At 38.2% G+C, this 17495-nt stretch overlaps 1 protein-coding gene and 1 pseudogene across 8 annotated transcripts in view; both read left to right on the top strand.

Moving 5' to 3' along the window:
* Positions 1–17495, top strand: part of SGPL1 (sphingosine-1-phosphate lyase 1) — a 97468-nt gene that overhangs the window by 48357 nt on the left and 31616 nt on the right. Inside the window, exon 2 of one of the 8 annotated variants that reach the window (XM_064488089.1) lies at positions 288–422. The exons of the other annotated variants lie outside the window; for them this stretch is intronic. The gene's annotated coding sequence lies outside the window, so the exon portion shown is untranslated. The remainder of the gene's footprint in view (positions 1–287; positions 423–17495) is intronic. 8 annotated transcript variants of the gene reach the window in all.
* On the top strand, positions 12466–16840 carry LOC105099888 (ubiquitin-conjugating enzyme E2 R1-like; annotated as a pseudogene).

The raw sequence follows: 17495 nt of genomic DNA, 5'->3' as shown, positions 1-17495 counted from the left end.
AGAAGAAAGGGAAGATTCATTGGGACTGGTAGAACATTAAAAATTTTGTTGACAATTTGAGTGGCCGTTGCAGGACGAACACTGTTTTTAGCATTGTTCCAACTTTATAAATAAAGTATAGTAACAAGTATGATAATTTCTCTGGCCTTTGGCCTAAAGGAAAGGGGAGTTATAAACAGATAAACCCCAAATCTCAGTCTTTGGCTTGACTTGGCAGTGTGTGTCAGAAATCTTTAGTAACATTTACCTTCTTAATTAGACTTTGCCTGATCTAATATTACACACAGTTTGTACACATTGGTGGCAGAATTGGGAATCACCCTGGGATGAAGACTTTTCTGCAGGGAATTGAATCATTTCACATGTGGAAACATACAGAACACAATTACTGAGAGAAAAACCGTGCTCTGGACTAAGTGGAGGTAAGAGCCACCTGGGAATATGGATGCAGACAGGCTGAAAGTAGTCTGTTGGGTATATCAGTTATCCCCCGGCTTATACCAGCAGTGTGATTGCCTAGGATCAAGGAACACCAACAGGGCTTGGTGAAACACCTGAGGACCAAGAGTCATTATCATTGTTAGGCCCGAAGGGGCAGGGGAGGGAGTAGTTTCTGGAACCTTGAGAGAACTTAGCTGGAGGAGAGGGTAACTTGTTAGGAATGCAGCCACTGCTGACCAGTGACCTAGCAGGAAGTAAATCAAGGGGAATAAATACTTCAGACTTTTTCTTTTCCCACCCTGTGATCTGCTGGAGCCTTTCGTTGGTCAAACCCAACTGGAAACCAGAGGATATGGGAACCTGGGTGATTTAATTCAAAGGACAGCCCCGAGAGGCACTTAAAAGAGTTGGGGAAGGTTGGTTAGAGGTTCTGGAAGAGCAAAGGGAGGATGCCCCGCATGCTAAAGTCAAGGTCAAGTTAGTCTTGAAAGGTACAAATGAGAAGGTAATGTTTGAGCACAGTCCTATGAAGAACATAGAACATGGAACATTATAGAAAAGGAATGTGCTCGCTGATAACAGAAGGATAGATTCAGAGGCCGAGTTGTCACAGCTTCACAGCTGCTTTGTTCACATACTAGCCTTAGAATCTTAATTGCCAGAAAGGCCTTTAGAAATCCTGCAGTCCTGCCTCTCTTGCCATGTAGGAATCCGTTTCACCATGCCCAGCCAGGAGTGAGTGCGAAATACTCTCTCAGGGAGTCCTTTCCATCAATGCATAGCTTTTATTGTTAAAAATTTTGTTATTTGTCCAAATCACTGAATGTGTCACGATTAGTTTTGGCTGTATATAAGAGGAAAATCTAAAGGAACAGAGATCCTTAGAAGATAGAAATAGATTTTTCTACAGTAAGAGAAATCCAGAGTAGACAATTTGTAGCTGATACCACCATTCCTAGGTCTTTGAGGAGGTTCTACTGCTCATGGTGCACACTCTCTGGGTCCAGGATAGCTATTTTGAGCTTGAGCTGTGAAGTTCGTGTTTCATTGAACAGAAAGAGGAAAGGGAAGAAGCTTGCCCATCTTCTTAATTTATTATACGTACAGAAGAGTGTATAAAGCCCATATCCTCATTTTAAAGAATAATAATAAGATAAACAATCATTTATCTACCATCCAGGCTAAGAAATAGAACACTTACTGTCAACCTCATGTGCCCTAACCTTGGTTATATCTCCTTCCCTTTTCTCTAGAAATAACTACCATCCTGATTTTTGGAATAATTATTACCTTGCTGTTTTTTCTTTTTTTTTTTTTAGTTGTGTTACCATCTATCATTGTATCCCTGATTTTAGTTTTGTTTGTTTTTCAACTTAATATAAATGGATTTATATGCATTTTTGGTGATTTTCCTATGTTGCTCATTATTTGTGAGATTCAGTCATGTTGTTGCATGTAGTTTAGTTCATTTTCATTGTTGTGTAGCATTTTATTACATGATTACCATAATTTTATTTGTCCATTCCACTGATCAGAGACATTTGGGTTGTTTCCAATTTGGGGCTTTTTTGAACATTACTGTTATGAGCTTTCTTGTATATGACAGTGATCACAAGTGTAGAGTTTTTCTGTGATTTATTCCTAGGAGTGGAATTGATGGATTGTAAAGGGTATATATCCTTAACCTCACTAGATAATGCCAAACTTTTTTAAAGAAGTTGATACAGTTTATATTCCTAGCAACAGGATATGAGAGTTCTTGTTCCTACACAGCTTGACAAATTGATATTTATAAGGCTTTTAATTTTTTTGCAAATCTAGTAGGGATGAAATTTAATTGATTTCCATGTGCATTTTCCTGATTACTGAGGTTTTGTCCTTTTAAGTGTTTATTGACCATTTGGATTTCCTGTTTTATGGGTGCCTCTTCAAGTCATATTCCTTATCAATTATTTATCTATTTCTTCTTGTAGTTCTATTTGTTGCATATAATTTGAGATTTGGTTACTAGGTGCTATAGTTTTAAAATTGTTACATCTTACCTAGTAAGTTGTGCTTTTTATCTAATAGTGCTTTTTGACTTAATATAGCTATATGAGCTTTTTGTCATGAAATGGGCAAACTGTAAATGATGAATGAATGACTTCCTGTTGCATAGGCAGAAACTGCAGAACATTCTTCCTAACCTGTTCTCCTGGCACACTGGTTTATGTGTCCTTTTATCCTCAGAACTGAATCGATCATTTTTGAATTAAAAAATATGGAGTCTTCTTTTTTGAGGTATAACTTGTATATAGTAAAGGGCACAAATCTTAATTGTACAGGCTAATAATTACTTGCATATGGATACACTGTACTCACTGCCTAGATCAAGATGTGAAAAATGTCCAGCATCCCAGCAAGCTCCTCATATCCCTCCCAGTTGATACCCACCAAAGATTGTCATTCGTCTCACAGTGGACTGTTTTGCTGATTTTGAACTTTATATACGTGGAAACGTACTATATTTTCTTTTGTGACTGTCCTTTTTTGCTGAATGTTGATTGTAGCTGTGAGTTTCAGCCATGGTCTTATGTAGCAATAGTTTTAAAAATTACTGCTGTGTAGTTTTACAGTGTATAAAATATTGCAATTTATTCATTCTATAGTTGATGAACATTTAGTTTTCTTGTTTTTGGCTGTTATGAATGACACTGCTACATTGTTGAACATGTCTTCTGGTAAACATAGACAGAATTGCTGAGTTATGAATTACATTGCCAAACAAGTTTCCAAAGGGGTTGGATCAGTTTTGACTCCTGTGGGGTTTTCTTAATATATAACTTTTGGGTTTAGCTTTGAGCAACAACTCCTAAATTTCTGTTACCTGCACACTAGACAGTAGAGAGAGCTTTAAGAACTCTTTCCTGAAGTAGTGTAGGCACTCTTCAAATGTGAAATGCCTTTCCTTTTCTCTGCATTCTTGTTTATCTAATCTATAACTATTAATAAACATTCGATGGAAACAAGCAACCTTGGCTCTTTTTGAGTATTAAAAGGGCTCTGTTAAGGGCACAGTTTAGATTTGTAAGACAGCATTTATAGCAGTTAATTCCAAGGCTGAAATCATAATCCTCTGGAACTCTTTGGAACCCAGGTAGCTATTGTGGTATATTTACACTCTGTGCTTGGTATTGAGAAGACCTTTTTTGGAGGCTTTTTCAGAGAGGCATTTAAGTTCACTGCTTTGAAGTGCATTTTGGCTGATAGGTCTAAAAAGAATATATTAATCCTGTCTTGAGTTCTAGTCTTAATAGTGCCGAGTCTTTGAGACAGTTGGGGCAAATTGTTAATTCTGGCTCAGATTCTAATGGGAAGGAATCTAGGACAAATAAGAAAACGCCGTGGTGGACCTGCTCCTTGTTTCGCAGCCAGAGTGGATGAAAGCCTAGATTACATTGCCCAGCCCTTGTTGACAAGCTTAAGATTTCATATGCTTTCCCATGAGTCATGACTGTAGCAGTCGGCAGCAATCTACCTGGGTGACTGAAATCAGGTTTATGGTCTGTAAACATAAGTAAGTAACTGGTTTAATCCTGTTTTGTGGGTAGGTAAGGGGACCCTTGCAACCTACTGATTGAATTAGCTTGTTGAAGGCTAACGGTTGACTTAACATCGGTCTTACAAAACTGAGGAGCAGCTCACTATTAACATGCATTTATTACCATCTATGAGAAAATACAGCATATGCATGGGAATCAAACCAAAACTTCTTGTGGCTCAACTTTTGTGACTTTGCTTGGGACATTGCAAAGGTTAGTTTTCCTTGCTGCTTATTGAAAAGAAGTGGAAAATGTTTATCATCAGAGAATACAGATTCATCAAATACTTAGTTAAGTGTTTATTGACTGCAGTTATTTGCTTATTACCTTACTGTATTAAATATTCACAACAACCCTGTGAGTACATGGTGGTGTCTTTTTTTAACTTGTGAACTTTTTGTTGAGTAAATAACAATGGCATCTATTTTTACCAATGAGCAAAATCCAATTGCATAGAGGTCTAGTAAGTGCCAAAGTTCACACAGCTTCTAAGTGAGAGCTGAAATTAGAGCAGAAGTCTGTGAACACCCGTCCAGACTTTCTAGGACACCACAGCTGCCTGTCAAACACTATTAACACGACTCTCAAAGAGTCCACAGGACTAGTGATGAGATGTCAGTTCACGATAATACTCAGAGGTGGCTGTCCTTTTCAGATATCCTGGGTAGTGGCTGGAGTACATGTTCATGAAAAAAACACGAAAACTATTTTTAGACAATTTCATCATTTTAGCAGTTAGTAATTCTATTTGTAGACTTGGAACATATACCTTTAGGCAATAATGACCCTTTTTGTCTAGTTTATACATAATTGGTCTACAAATTTCTTAATTATTTTTAGATACTTAGAGTTGCTTTCATTTGGAGTCCAAAGCTTTTGATCTCTGTTTCTGGAAATGCAAAGTTTCTGCTGTCTTTGGCCTATATGGAAACCTTTTTTTGTTTGTTTATTTTTTTAAAGAAAGTCTGTAAATCCAAACAATCTTAAGTGATTGGTCTTAGCTAAGAGAACATTTGCTGAGTCATAATGCTTTTTTCTTTAAAGTATACGATCCAGTGGTTTTTAGTATGTTCACAGAGTTGTACAACCAAACCACCACAATTCTAGAACATTTTCAGAAGAAACCCCATACTCATTAGTCATCCCTTCCTTATGTCCTCCCAGTCCCCTAGTCCTAGGCAACGACCAAACTCCTTTTTTCTATAGATTTCTATTTGGAACATTTCATATAAATGAAATCATATAATATGTGGTTTCTTTATGACTGGCTTTTTTCACTTAGCATAATACTTTCAAGGTTCATCCATGTTGTAGGATGGATCAGAACTTCATTCCCTTTTATTACAGTCATGAGGCTTTCCCTAGAGAATTTTGAGTAATGGATATATCCAGTAATGTTTGCTTTATATGTAATAGGATAGTTGTCATATTAGGGCTACTTCTGTGATTCATGTTAGAGAAGGGGTTATTAAAACCAAGGAATATGGACACTAGTGACTGGCCCTCAGGATGTCCTGAACCCTTTGTAATTATTTGCAAGATTTTGTATTCCCAGTTATGTTTTTGGTTGGGGGGAGTTTAGGGGACTGAGAACAGTGAGCTTTTGTTAAAAGATAACATTTATAGGTCAGGAATATTAAAATAAATATGCAAATAGAGGCAAAACTAGTTTCTTCCACAGTGGAATGGGAGGGCATTTGAACCTTTACGGGGTGTGGCAAATTTTACATGTTGCTAGATTAAGATCAGTTTGCATTGCTATCAATTATCTACAACATCCAGAATTGTAAAATAACTTCCAAATAATCAGAATCAGAAAACCCAGAAGAATGTTCTAGACAGTGTGTAATTTTCCATCGAAAGTGCACATTTTCTCTTACGCCTTCAACAGATTAACAGAAAAGTCTCAAAGTCTTCCAACTGTTAATTTTAAATTTAGAGTCTTAGTTCAGTTTTAAAAAGTAGCTCCTTTGTGACTAGATTTTGAAGGCAGACTTTCCAAAGATGTTTATATCAGTTGAAGGTCAGTCAGAGACTCAGGGGTAGGTGTCTCATTGATTGGTTTAAGTGGGATTACATGTTAGAAATCTCCAGAGAATTAGCCTTTGCAGTTTACGTAGGGTAGCCTTTTGGGCATATATTCAGTATTTCTCATCTTTAATAGTAGCATGACTATTGAAGGGAGGGGATTTCTATAACTAGTTGTAATTTGAAAAGTCTATCTTAACTCAGTGACAAAGGTAGATAGATAATCCTATTAATAAAATAAGTAAGCAGTCTGACTGCATCCTCAGTTGTGGTATTCTCAGGGAAGTCGGGACTTCTTTATGTGTGAAGAATGTGGGATTATTTCTACTAGGCCTTGCTTATTATCCAAGGAGTTCTCATTTTCAGTCTTCAGAGGATAATGACTTTTGTACTTTGAAAGGTAACTTCTGTAAGTTATTTAAGCTACTTACTGTAACAGACTCTGGGAGTTCGTAGCAAGTTTGGCAACAGTACATGTTCAAGTTTGCAGGGTACTTTCCACGCACATCTTCCCTACTTCCCTTAGGCTGAGAATGTATTTACCAAGAAAAGCCATAATTGCCTGTACGTCTACATCGCACAGCCCCTTCCTCTGCGTGTTAAAATTGGTTTTACGCATTTCGGCATCTGCTAGTTTAAGCTCCCTGTAGTGCCTTTCTTGATACAATTCAGAAGAGAGGTGTTCAGAGTTTTTAGCTGATAGAATTCGCACCTGTCTTTACTTGATGCCTGGTCCTGACCATGAATAAATAAATAAAAACTTTTCGATGACCATTTGGCAGTCTCTGGGGCTGTCAGCTTTTATGAGCCCAGGAGCTTGGATTTTCCGCGAGTGCACTCCTACTGACTTGAGAACATTGCACATCTGCCTCCTTTCTGAGGCCAGGATTGTGTCTCAGTGATGGTGAGGTGCTTTGCCCAAATATTCCAGTGCCAAATGTAGAGCAGTTAAGCTTCTTAAGTGCTTGTGGACTCGTACTAAGCGTGTTTATCTGACTCTCGAGGCATGATTGGAAGGGAAAACATGGACAGTTAAGCTTTTTGAGATGAATTTCTCAGATTCTGGATCTCTTGACTCACATGGTAGAATTTGGGGGAAGTATATGGTTTGCTTTTTACCTCCTAAGCAATGATGACTCAGTTCCTTTAAACTTTTTTTTTTTTTTTGTCACAGTCACTACTGGTTGGTTGGTATGACTGGTTTATTGCTCAATTCTTACTTCTTTAATGGCCCACGAGAGTTTTCCCTTTGGGCTTGTGATCTGTTTTTGCTCATAAACTTTAATGCCATTTGAGGCTCTAAAGACAATAGTGTTTTCTCACCTGTTTACTTTGCTCTTTGAAGTTCCCCAGAATATAATATGAAAGAGAATCAGATTCAGTTAAAAACTCTTTTGTTCTGTTTTTAGGGCAGAAGTAGAGGAAGAATAAGTACTTAACTCTTTGGCTTGCTTTCTTCCGAGTTTTAACTTCACCCTTACCTGAGTCTCAATCTTCTGAGTACCATTTGATCTTCAGACATTAAGGCAGTGGGCAAACTGGGTAAAACAGGTTTTTCTTTTTCTCAACAGTCCATTCCTGCTTTAAAGCTCAGATTTCTGGCTCTTCTGGAAAAACTGTTGATTGTTGAATTGTGCAGTTGTATTAGAGGTGAGGGAAGTAGAAGGAAGAATAAAACAATACAAATCTTTTCATCTCTGCAGCATTACAGGGTGGAAGATTTTGATTTTCATTAGTATCTGGCCAAAGAATAAATATTAGTCAGGAGCAATGAGTTGATCTTGTGGATTGATGTGGCTGGGCCCTGACTTTAACACTTCCAGGATAGCTTGGTGGATGTTTTCTTTACCCCCATCTAGTAATATGTTAACTCAGTTATTGGATAATTCTTTTATAAAAGGAGAAGATGGGGAGAGAATGGGGCATTTATAGTATAGAGAAAGGGTTCATAACCAAGGATGTCTGTCACAGTCACCTGGGGGAGATTTTCCAAAATACGTATTTCTGGGCTCCACTCTGTATTTACTGAACATCTGGGGGTGGGGTGTTCTGGAAAAGCGCCTTGGATGATTTTGATGTGTTCTGCTGGATAGCCCCCACTAAATAATGGAGAAAGGATTGTTAGTGTTTGTATTAGCTCCAAAGGAAGAAGCACCATCCAGTGTGCGTCTGGAAGTGTCTTCATTCAGTGTATTCTCTTTTAGAATGCTTCTTCTGGTATAAGACATTTAATAGGGAAAAAATATCACTGCCTAATTGGCAGTTGGTTAAGTACAGTATTAGTTCTCAAAGAAATTTTTTTGAGGAAAAAGCTGTGTGGATAATGCCACTATGGGAAGTCTGCTTATGGAATCTTGTTCTCTTGAAGTGATTTAGGGACTGAAAGAGTTTAATGTCATGGGGGAGAGCTGTGGCTAGTACTGATAGGAAAGTAACTTGTGATTAAAGAATTCTGAATCTCCTGGACTTAGGTCCTCCAACACGTCATAATCCTGTCCTCATAAAAAATGTTGAGAATAAATCATAACTATAAAAAGCACTGAAATTGTGTTGAGTGGAAATAACCTTAGTGTTAACTCCCTTCACTGCACTGCATAGCCACATTCTAAATTTAAGGAAGACAGGAGTGAAATCACTCGAAGTCACTGGTTTTAAACCTAAAGGTCATGATCCATTTAGAGGGATGCAGAATCAATTCAGTGGGTCAAGCATTTAAACAAAGAAGAGAGAAATAGGAAAGAAACGTAACTGTAGTATCACAGGTAATAAGGTGTTAGGTATTATTTTGGAAATTTTTGTTTTGGTTTCATATCTTTCTGTTGCTATGTGTACTAGTTTGTGTTATAAAATACATTTCTGTGGGACTGGATTGGAAAAGCTTGAAACTCATTGGTTTAAAAAGTAGCATGCCCCATATTTACAAAATTAGTAGACTGCTACTATCATGTTCATGGAAGTATCTTGCTCCCTTGAAGTGATTTTGGGGGTGAAAGAGTTCAGTATGAGAATAGTAGGTTACCAAACTCCCATACATTCTAGCAGCTGCCTTTTGTCTAATAATGATTAGGATTATATTACTATTAGGATTTTGATGTCCTTTAGGCATCAGCTAAAACCTAAATCTTTATTTTTTATTTATTTTTTCATGGATTCTTTTTAAAAAATATTTTTATTGAAGTATATTCAGTTTACAATGTTGTATCAGTTTACGGTGTACAGCACAATGCTTCAGTCATATAGGAACAGATGTTCATTTTCATGTTCTTTTTCATCGTAAGTTATTACAAGATACTGAATATTATTCCCTGTGCTATATGGTATAAACTTGTCATTTATCTACTATATATATATTAGTTGGTGTCTGCAAGTAACTTCCAATTTATCCCTTTCCCCCTCTCCCCTCCCCTGTAACCATAAGTTTGTTTTCTATGTCTGTGGGTCTGTTTCTGTTTTGCAGATAAGTCTGTCTTCTTTTTTTTTTTTTAGATTCCACATATAAGTAATACCATATGGTATTTTCCTTCCTCTTTTTGGCTTACTTAGAATGACATTCTCCAGGTCCATCCACGTTGCTGCAAATGGCATTATTTTATTTTTTATGGCTGAGTAGTGTTCCATTGTATAAATATACCACAGCTTCTTTATCCAGTCATCTGTCAGTGGACATTTAGATTGCTTCCATGTCTTGGCTATTGTATATAGTGCTGCTATGAACATTGGGGTGCATGTATTTTTTTGAATTAGAGTTCCCTCCAGATACATACCCAGAAGTGGGATTGCTGGATCATATGGTAAATCTGTTTTTAGTTTTTCAAGGAATCTCCATACTGTTTTCCATAATGGCTGCACCAAACTACATTCCCACCAGCAGTGTAGGAGGGTTCCCTTTTCTCCACAGCCTCTCCAGCGTTTTTCGTTCATGGACTTTTGAATGATGGCCATTCTGACCGGTGGGAGGTGATACCTCATTATCGTTTTGATTTGCATTTCTCTGATAATTAGTGATATAGAGCATTTTTTCATGTGCCTATTGGCCATTTGTATGTCTTCATTGGAGAATTGTTTGTTTAGGTCTTCTGCCCATTTTTGGATTGGATTTTTGTTGTTGTTGTTGTTATTAAGTTGTATGGGCTGTTTATATATTCTGGAAATTAAGCCCTTGTCAGTTTCATCTTTTGCAAATGTTTTCTCCCATTCTGTAGGTTGTCTTTTTGTTTTGCTTATGGTTTCCTTTGCTGTGCAAAAGCTTATAAGTTTAATTAGGTCCCCTTTGTTTTATTTTTTGCTTTTATTTCTGTTGCTTGGGTAGATTGCCCTAGAACATGCTGAGATTTATGTTGGATAATGTTTTGCCTGTGTTTTCTTCTGAAGGTTTATAGTGTCTTATCTTATGTTTCAGTCTTTAAGCCATTTTGAGTTTATTTTTGTGTATGGTGTGAGGGAGTATTCTAATTTTATTGATTTATGTGCAGCTGTCCAGTTTTCCCAACACTATTTGTTGAAGAGACTTTGTTTACTCCATTGTATGTTCTTTCCTCCTTTGGTAGAGCTTAATTGACCAAAATTTTGTGAAACACCAATCTTTAGATTGGAAATGGGATGAATAAAATGAAAAAGGCTGATTAGTTTACTCATCCTTATTTGACAGTAGCTTCTTAACGTTAATATTTTGAATCTTCATACTAAAGTTTATCTTTTTTTCCTTTAACATTATAATTGTGAAAGATTTATGGGATTCTTTGCTACCATTTTACATACATTTCATTGGGTGAAGTATTTTGTTTTTTTCCTCTAGAGGAATATATTTCCAATTTTATAACTAAGTGTGAAGGAAAGAGTGCTTTACTTGTGGAAGTTTTATTGAAGCTGTTAAGCAAGGTTTGGAGATTAAACACCCACAGACACCCACACACACCCACAGACACACATATACACAGACATTATTTTGTGACTATTCTATGTCCCTTTTAGATAAAGAAATGAAAGCACAGATTGGTGAAATAATTTTCCTGGAATTGTGCAATAAGCTAGTGGCCTTCATAGATGACCATTTATAGTTCTTGTATTTCCAGAGACACAATGTGTAGATTAAGTTGAAATAAACAAAATCCTAAGTGTTGTAATTATAAATACATATGTAGGTGTATAGAGACAAAGAAATGTATTTCTGTAAGTAAAAAAGATGTGGTGGGAAATTGTAATTATATTAAGCTCTTACGCTATCTCTATCTAGATGTTTATCTGTAGTCATGACCTAGCTGTACAATTTTAGTTTGTTGTATGTTACCATATATCCAAGGTATATTTGGCCAGGAACATAAATTGTGAAAAGAAAACTCTTGGGATGGCACTGAATTGTAATGTGTTAAGTGATCCTCTGCCCGTAAACACTGAGAATGAAGAATTGAGAGAGTGCTGAATACTGTCGGGAGGCCTGGGTTCCTATTCTCTACTCTGACACAAGCCCATCTGGATGAGCTCAGACACACCTTTCCACTTTGGGGCCTCTGTAAAATGAAAATGTGGGCTTGATCTCTGAAGGTCTCTTCAGCATTTAGATTGTATGCCTCCCCAGGGCTGGAATATTGCATCAGAACCCAGCCTGGGGTTGGTGCTATTAGCGAGGCCCCCAAGGAACTGCCTCATCCTGTTTTCCAAGGAGATAGCATACATTACCCCACAGAGCCCTCCAGTGCGGTGAGCTGCCAGTGTTGTGAGGTGCTTCTTCACTGGGGACTAGCCTGGGTTGTTTGTAGTAACCTAGAAGGATCTTGGAATGAGGCCGGGAGATGTAATTTCTGTGACCAACAAGTTGCCTATTCAGAGAACTTGCTAGAACCCATCTAAGTACAGTATCATTCTGTCATTGAAATAAGAGAATGTAGGAGGAGAACCTCTTAAGGAGATCAAGGACTTTGAATTCAAGGACTCCGATTATCTTCTTACAGCAATTGCAAAGAAGATACGCTTTTGCTGAAAATAATTTTGTAAATGTTAGCAAAGAATGCCTTCATATTTTAATAGGCTTTTAAAAAATTAAAGTAGTTTGCATTTGTTGATTCTTTGCTCTTTCTCTAATACGAGTTATGTTACTTTTTTGCTCAGTCAGTGCTGTGAAGAGTTGATAATATCTGCAGTCATCTTTTGATATTGGTAATCTCTATTTTCTGGGTGAGTTAGAACTAGAATCACCAGAGGAAAAGCTGATTGAATGATTGTTCTTCCATCATCCCATTCATACACAGTAACCATTTGGTTTGATCCCAGCTTTAACACTAGAAGATTCTTTATAATGATGGAAATTATGACATACCTTTGATGATGATAGACTCCTCTGCTCTTTCCCGGGTCTTAACCAACACTGCCACTGCTCTGCAGGACTGAGACTGTTCATAGCAACAGTGGGCTCTAAGGAATGGCCACCAAGAACTGTGAGAGGGTTGCAGATAAGCTGCGTTTCCATGGCTAGCCCTCTGGGGAACCCAGTACTTGCCTAATGCCAATTATCTTATGCCACAGCCTAATTGCTAAGGGTATAAATGTTTTCAACAAACATTATTACTATTTTTTTAATTGAAGTACAGTTAATTATAGTGTGTCAATTTCTGGTGTACAGCACAATGTCCCAGTCATGTATATGCATACATATATTTGTTTTCATATTTTTTCATTAAAGGTTATTACAAGATATTAAACATAATTCCCTGTGCTATACAGAGGAAACTTTTTTTAAAGTCTATTTTTATATATAGTGTCTAACATTTGTAAATCTCAAACTCCCAAATTTAACTCTTCCACCCCCTTTCCCTGGTAAGATTGTTTGCTATGTCTATGAGTTTGTTTCTGTTTTGTAGATGAGTTCATAGTGTCCTTTTTTTTTTTAGATTCCACATATGAGTGATATCATATGGTATTTTTCTTTCTCCTTCTGGCTTTACTTAGAATGACCATCTCTACGTCTACCCATGTTGCTGCAAATGGCATTATTTTATTCTTTTTTTTTATGACTGAGTAGTGTTCCATTGTATAAATACACCACGACTTCTTTATCCAGTCATCTGTCAGTGGACATTTAGATTGCTTCCATGTCTTGGCTATTGTATATAGTGCTGCTGTGAACATTGGGGTGCATGTATCTTTTTGAAGTAGAGTTCCCTCCAGATACATACCCAGAAGTGGGATTGCTGGATCACATGGTAGATCTGTTTTTAGTTTTTTGAGGAATCTCCATACTGTTTTCCATAATGGCTGCACCAAACTACATTCCCACCAGCAGTGTAGGAGGGTTCCCTTTTCTCCACAGCCTCTCCAGCATTTATTGTTCATGGACTTTTGAATGATGGCCATTCTGACCGGTGGGAGGTGATACCTCATTATCGTTTTGATTTGCATTTTTCTGATAATTAGTGATATTGAGCATTTTTTCATGTGCCTATTGGCCATTTGTATGTCTTCATTGGAGAATTGCTTGTTTAGGTCTTCTGCCCATTTTTGGATTGGGTTGTTTGTTTGTTTTTTTGTTGTTATTAAGTTGTATGGGCTGTTTATATATTCTGGAAATTAAGCCCTTGTCAGTTTCATCTTTTGCAAATGTTTTCTCCCATTCTGTAGGTTGTCTTTTTGTTTTGCTTATGGTTTCTTTTGCTGTTCAAAAGCTTATAAGTTTAATTAGATCCCATTTGTTTATTTTTGCTCTTATTTCTGTTGCCTGGGTAGACTGCCCTTGGGGAACATTGCTAAGATTTATGTCAGAGAATGTTTTGTCTATGTTTTCTTCTAGGAGATTTATCATGTCTTGTCTCATATTTAAGTGTTTAAGCCATTTTGAGTTTATGTTTGTGTATGGAGTGAGGGAGTGTTCTAACTTCATTGATTTATATGCTGCTATCCAGTTTTCCCAATACCACTTGCTGAAGAGACTGTCTTTTTTCCATTGTGTATTCTTGCCTCCTTTGTCAAAGGTTAATTGACCACAGGTCTGTGGATTTATTTCTGGGCTCTATTCTGTTCCATTGATCCATATGTCTGTTTTTATGCCAGTACCATGCTGTTTTGATTACTGTAGCTCTGTAGTATTGTCTGAAGTCTGGGAGAGTTATTCCTCTAGTTTCATTCTTTGTCTTCAGTATTGCTTTGGCAATTCTGGGTCTTTTGTGATTCCATATAAATTTTAGGATGGTTTATTCTAGTTCTGTAAAAAAAAAAGTCTTGGGTAATTAGATAGGGATTGCATTAAATCTGTGGATTGCCTTGGGCAGTATGACCATTTTAACAATACTGACTCTTCCAATACAAGAGCATGGGATAGCTTTTCATTTCTTTAAATCATCTTTAATTTCCTTAATCAATGTTTTGTACTTCTCCATGTATAAGTCTTTCACCTCCTTGGTCAGATTTATTCCTAAGTATTTTATTGTTTTGGATGTGATTTTAAAAGGGATTGTTTCTTTACTTTCTTTTCCTGCTAATTCATTGTTAGAGTAAAGAAATACAACTGATTTTTGTATGTTAATCTTGTATCCTGCTACCTTGCCAAATTCTTTTATCAGCCCTAGTAGTTTTTTGTGGAGCTTTTAGGGTTTTCTATATATAGTATCTTGTCATCCCCATACAGTGACAATTTTACCTCTTCTCTTCCAATTGGATCCATTTTATTTCTTTTTATTGCCTGATTGCTGTGGCTAGGACTTACAAGACTATATTGAGAAGAAGTGGTGAGAGTGGGCATCCTTGTCTTGTTCCAGATTTTAGTGGGAAGGCTTTCAGTTTTTCACTGTTGAGTACTATTCTGGCTGTAGGTTTGTCATAAATAGCTTTTATGATGTTGAGATATGTTTCCTCTAAATCCACTTTGGTAAGAGTTTTTATCATAAATGGGTGAATTTTATCAAATGCTTTTTTTTGCATGTATTGAGATGATCATGTGGTTTTTGCCCTTTCTTTTGTGGATGTGGTGTATCACAGTGATTGATTTGCATATGTTGAACCATCCTTGTGTCCCTGGGATGAATCCAACTTAATCATGTGTATGATATTTTTTATGTGCTGTTGGATTCTGTTTGCTAATATTTTGTTAAGGAGTTTTGCATCTATGTTCATCAGTGATTTTCTTTTTAGGTAGTGTCTTTGTCTGATTTTAGTATCAGGGTGATGATGGCTTCATAGAATGAGTTTGGGAGTACTCCCTCCTTTTCAGTCTTTTGGAAGAGTTTGAGAAGGACTGGTGTGAGTTCTTTGTATGTTTGGTAGAATTCCCCAGTGAGGCCATCTGGTCCTGGACTTTTGTTTGCAGGGAGGTATTTTATTGCTAATTCTATTTCATTTCTAATGATCGGTCTGTTCAAGTGGTCTATTTCTTCTTGATTCAGTCTTGGTGAACTGTATGTTTCCAGAAAGTTGTCCATTTCTTCTAGGTTGTCTAGTTTGTTTCCATAGAGTTGTTAATAGTATTCCCTTACAATATTTTGTATTTCTGTGGTATTGGTTGTAATTTCTCCATTTTCCTTTATTTTGTTTATTTGTATTCTCTCTCTTTTCTTCTTGGTGAGCCTGGCCATCAACAAACATTATTTGAGAACCTGTCCTCCTTCTAAGCTTTTATGCTCCTACTAGAACATTGCATGTAGATATCCAACAGGAACATAACTCAAACCAATATTATCTTTTTCTCAAAATTTCCTCTACCGTCTGAGGCTACCCTTCTTCTTGTAGTCTGCCATGGTTAGTGGTGACACCACTTAATCTCTCAAACTTGAACTTGAAAATTTGGAATTATCTGTACTCTTCCCACGACATACTTTCTGTATGTAATAAGTTATTAAAACCCTGTTTGTTCCACCTCCAGAAATGTTTTTCAAATCTATACTGCCTTTTGGCCCTGAAATACCACTTAAAGTCAAGCCCAGTTTATTTCTCCCCTGAACTATTTCAATAATCCTCTTAACTAAAATTTTTGTCTCAGGAGTGCCAGAGGGCCCCTGGCAGCGACCCTGGCCCCATCCCACACCCCAGGCCCGTCTGCCACTGCCATGGCCTCTGGTGCTCAGTTTGCAGAAGATGCTGCTGCTGGAGCTTAAGGGGCTGCAGGGGGAGCTAGTGGAGGGCTTCTGAGTGACCCTGGTGGATGAGTGTGACCTGTACAACTGGGAGGTTGCCATCTTCGGACCCCCAACACCTACTATGAGGGCGGCTGCTTCAAGGCACGCTGCAAATCCCCCAACAACTATCCTCACTCCCTGCGGGCCTTTTGGTTCCTGACTATGATGTTGCACCCCCACATCTATGAGACTGGGGACATGTGCATCTCCATCCCCCAACCCCAGTGGATGACCTCCAGAGCGGGGAGCTGCCCTCAGAGAAGGGAACCCCACCGAGAACATCAGGACCATCCTCCTGGGCTCAGCGAACCCAACACCTTCTCACTGGCCAATGTGGACACCTCTGTGATGTACAGGAGGTGGAAAGAGAGCCAAGGCGACGGCCAGGGGTACAAGGTCATCATCTGGAAGCAGGTCCTGGGCTGAGGTGGACACAGAGGGGACGGCGAGAAGGTGCCCACCACGCCAGTTGGGTATGGCATGAGACCGAGGCCTGGGTGCCGGACGGGGCTCCGACCTGCTCTACGAGGACAGTGAGGCCGAGGCCGGTAGCTGCTTTGGGGATGACTGAGGCAACGAGGGGTCCCACACCGCATTCTCACGAATAAAGTTACAGATTTCACCTCAGCCGGCCCGACTGTGGGCTCCCGGGCACCCAGGTCACCGCCACTGCCCCCCTCACCTCTGGGAGGGGTGCGCTCCCGCTGGCCGGCCTGGGTCTCCTCAGCTTCCAGGGGGCGCCGCCCGCTGGGGTGTCCTCGGGGCCGCGTGTGCTGCGCGCGGCTCGGGGGCCTGGGCCCCGCGGACCTCGTGCTGGAGCCAGAGACTTGCGGGCCCAGCTCACGAAGGGACAGGTTAGCTCGAGGTCACCTCTTCTCTGCTTTGGTTTGTTTGGAATCTAAATAAAGAGACATTATGAGAAAAAAATTTTTTTTTTGTCTCTAATCTCTTCTATTCCTCTCTCATGACGTTATCTTAAAAAAAAATTACTCTCTTGATTAATAACCCTTGCCTTTTGTTTTCATGGTTCTCCAGTTTGCTTTTTTTTTTAACCTCAACATTGTATTCTGGACATTTTTCCATAGGGTTTACTTAAATCTGTCTTCTTTTAATGCTGCACAGTATGAGTACATAAGATGTAACTATTTCTCTATGAATGGACACTTATGTTATTTAAATTTCTTTTGCTATTACAAAAGGATACTGACGTGGATGTCCTTGAAGATGTCTTTTAAAAAATTTTATTAAACTTTTTTTTAAATTGAAGTATAGTTGATTTACAATGTTATATTAGTTTCTGGTGTACAGCAATAGTGATTCAGTTATACATATATATATTCTTTTTCGT

Source organism: Camelus dromedarius, chromosome 8 (genome assembly GCF_036321535.1).
Source record: "Camelus dromedarius isolate mCamDro1 chromosome 8, mCamDro1.pat, whole genome shotgun sequence".
Taxonomy (NCBI): Eukaryota; Metazoa; Chordata; class Mammalia; order Artiodactyla; family Camelidae; genus Camelus; species Camelus dromedarius.
The sequence above is the reverse complement of the archived record's forward strand: the minus strand, read 5'-3'. Positions and strand labels throughout refer to the sequence as shown.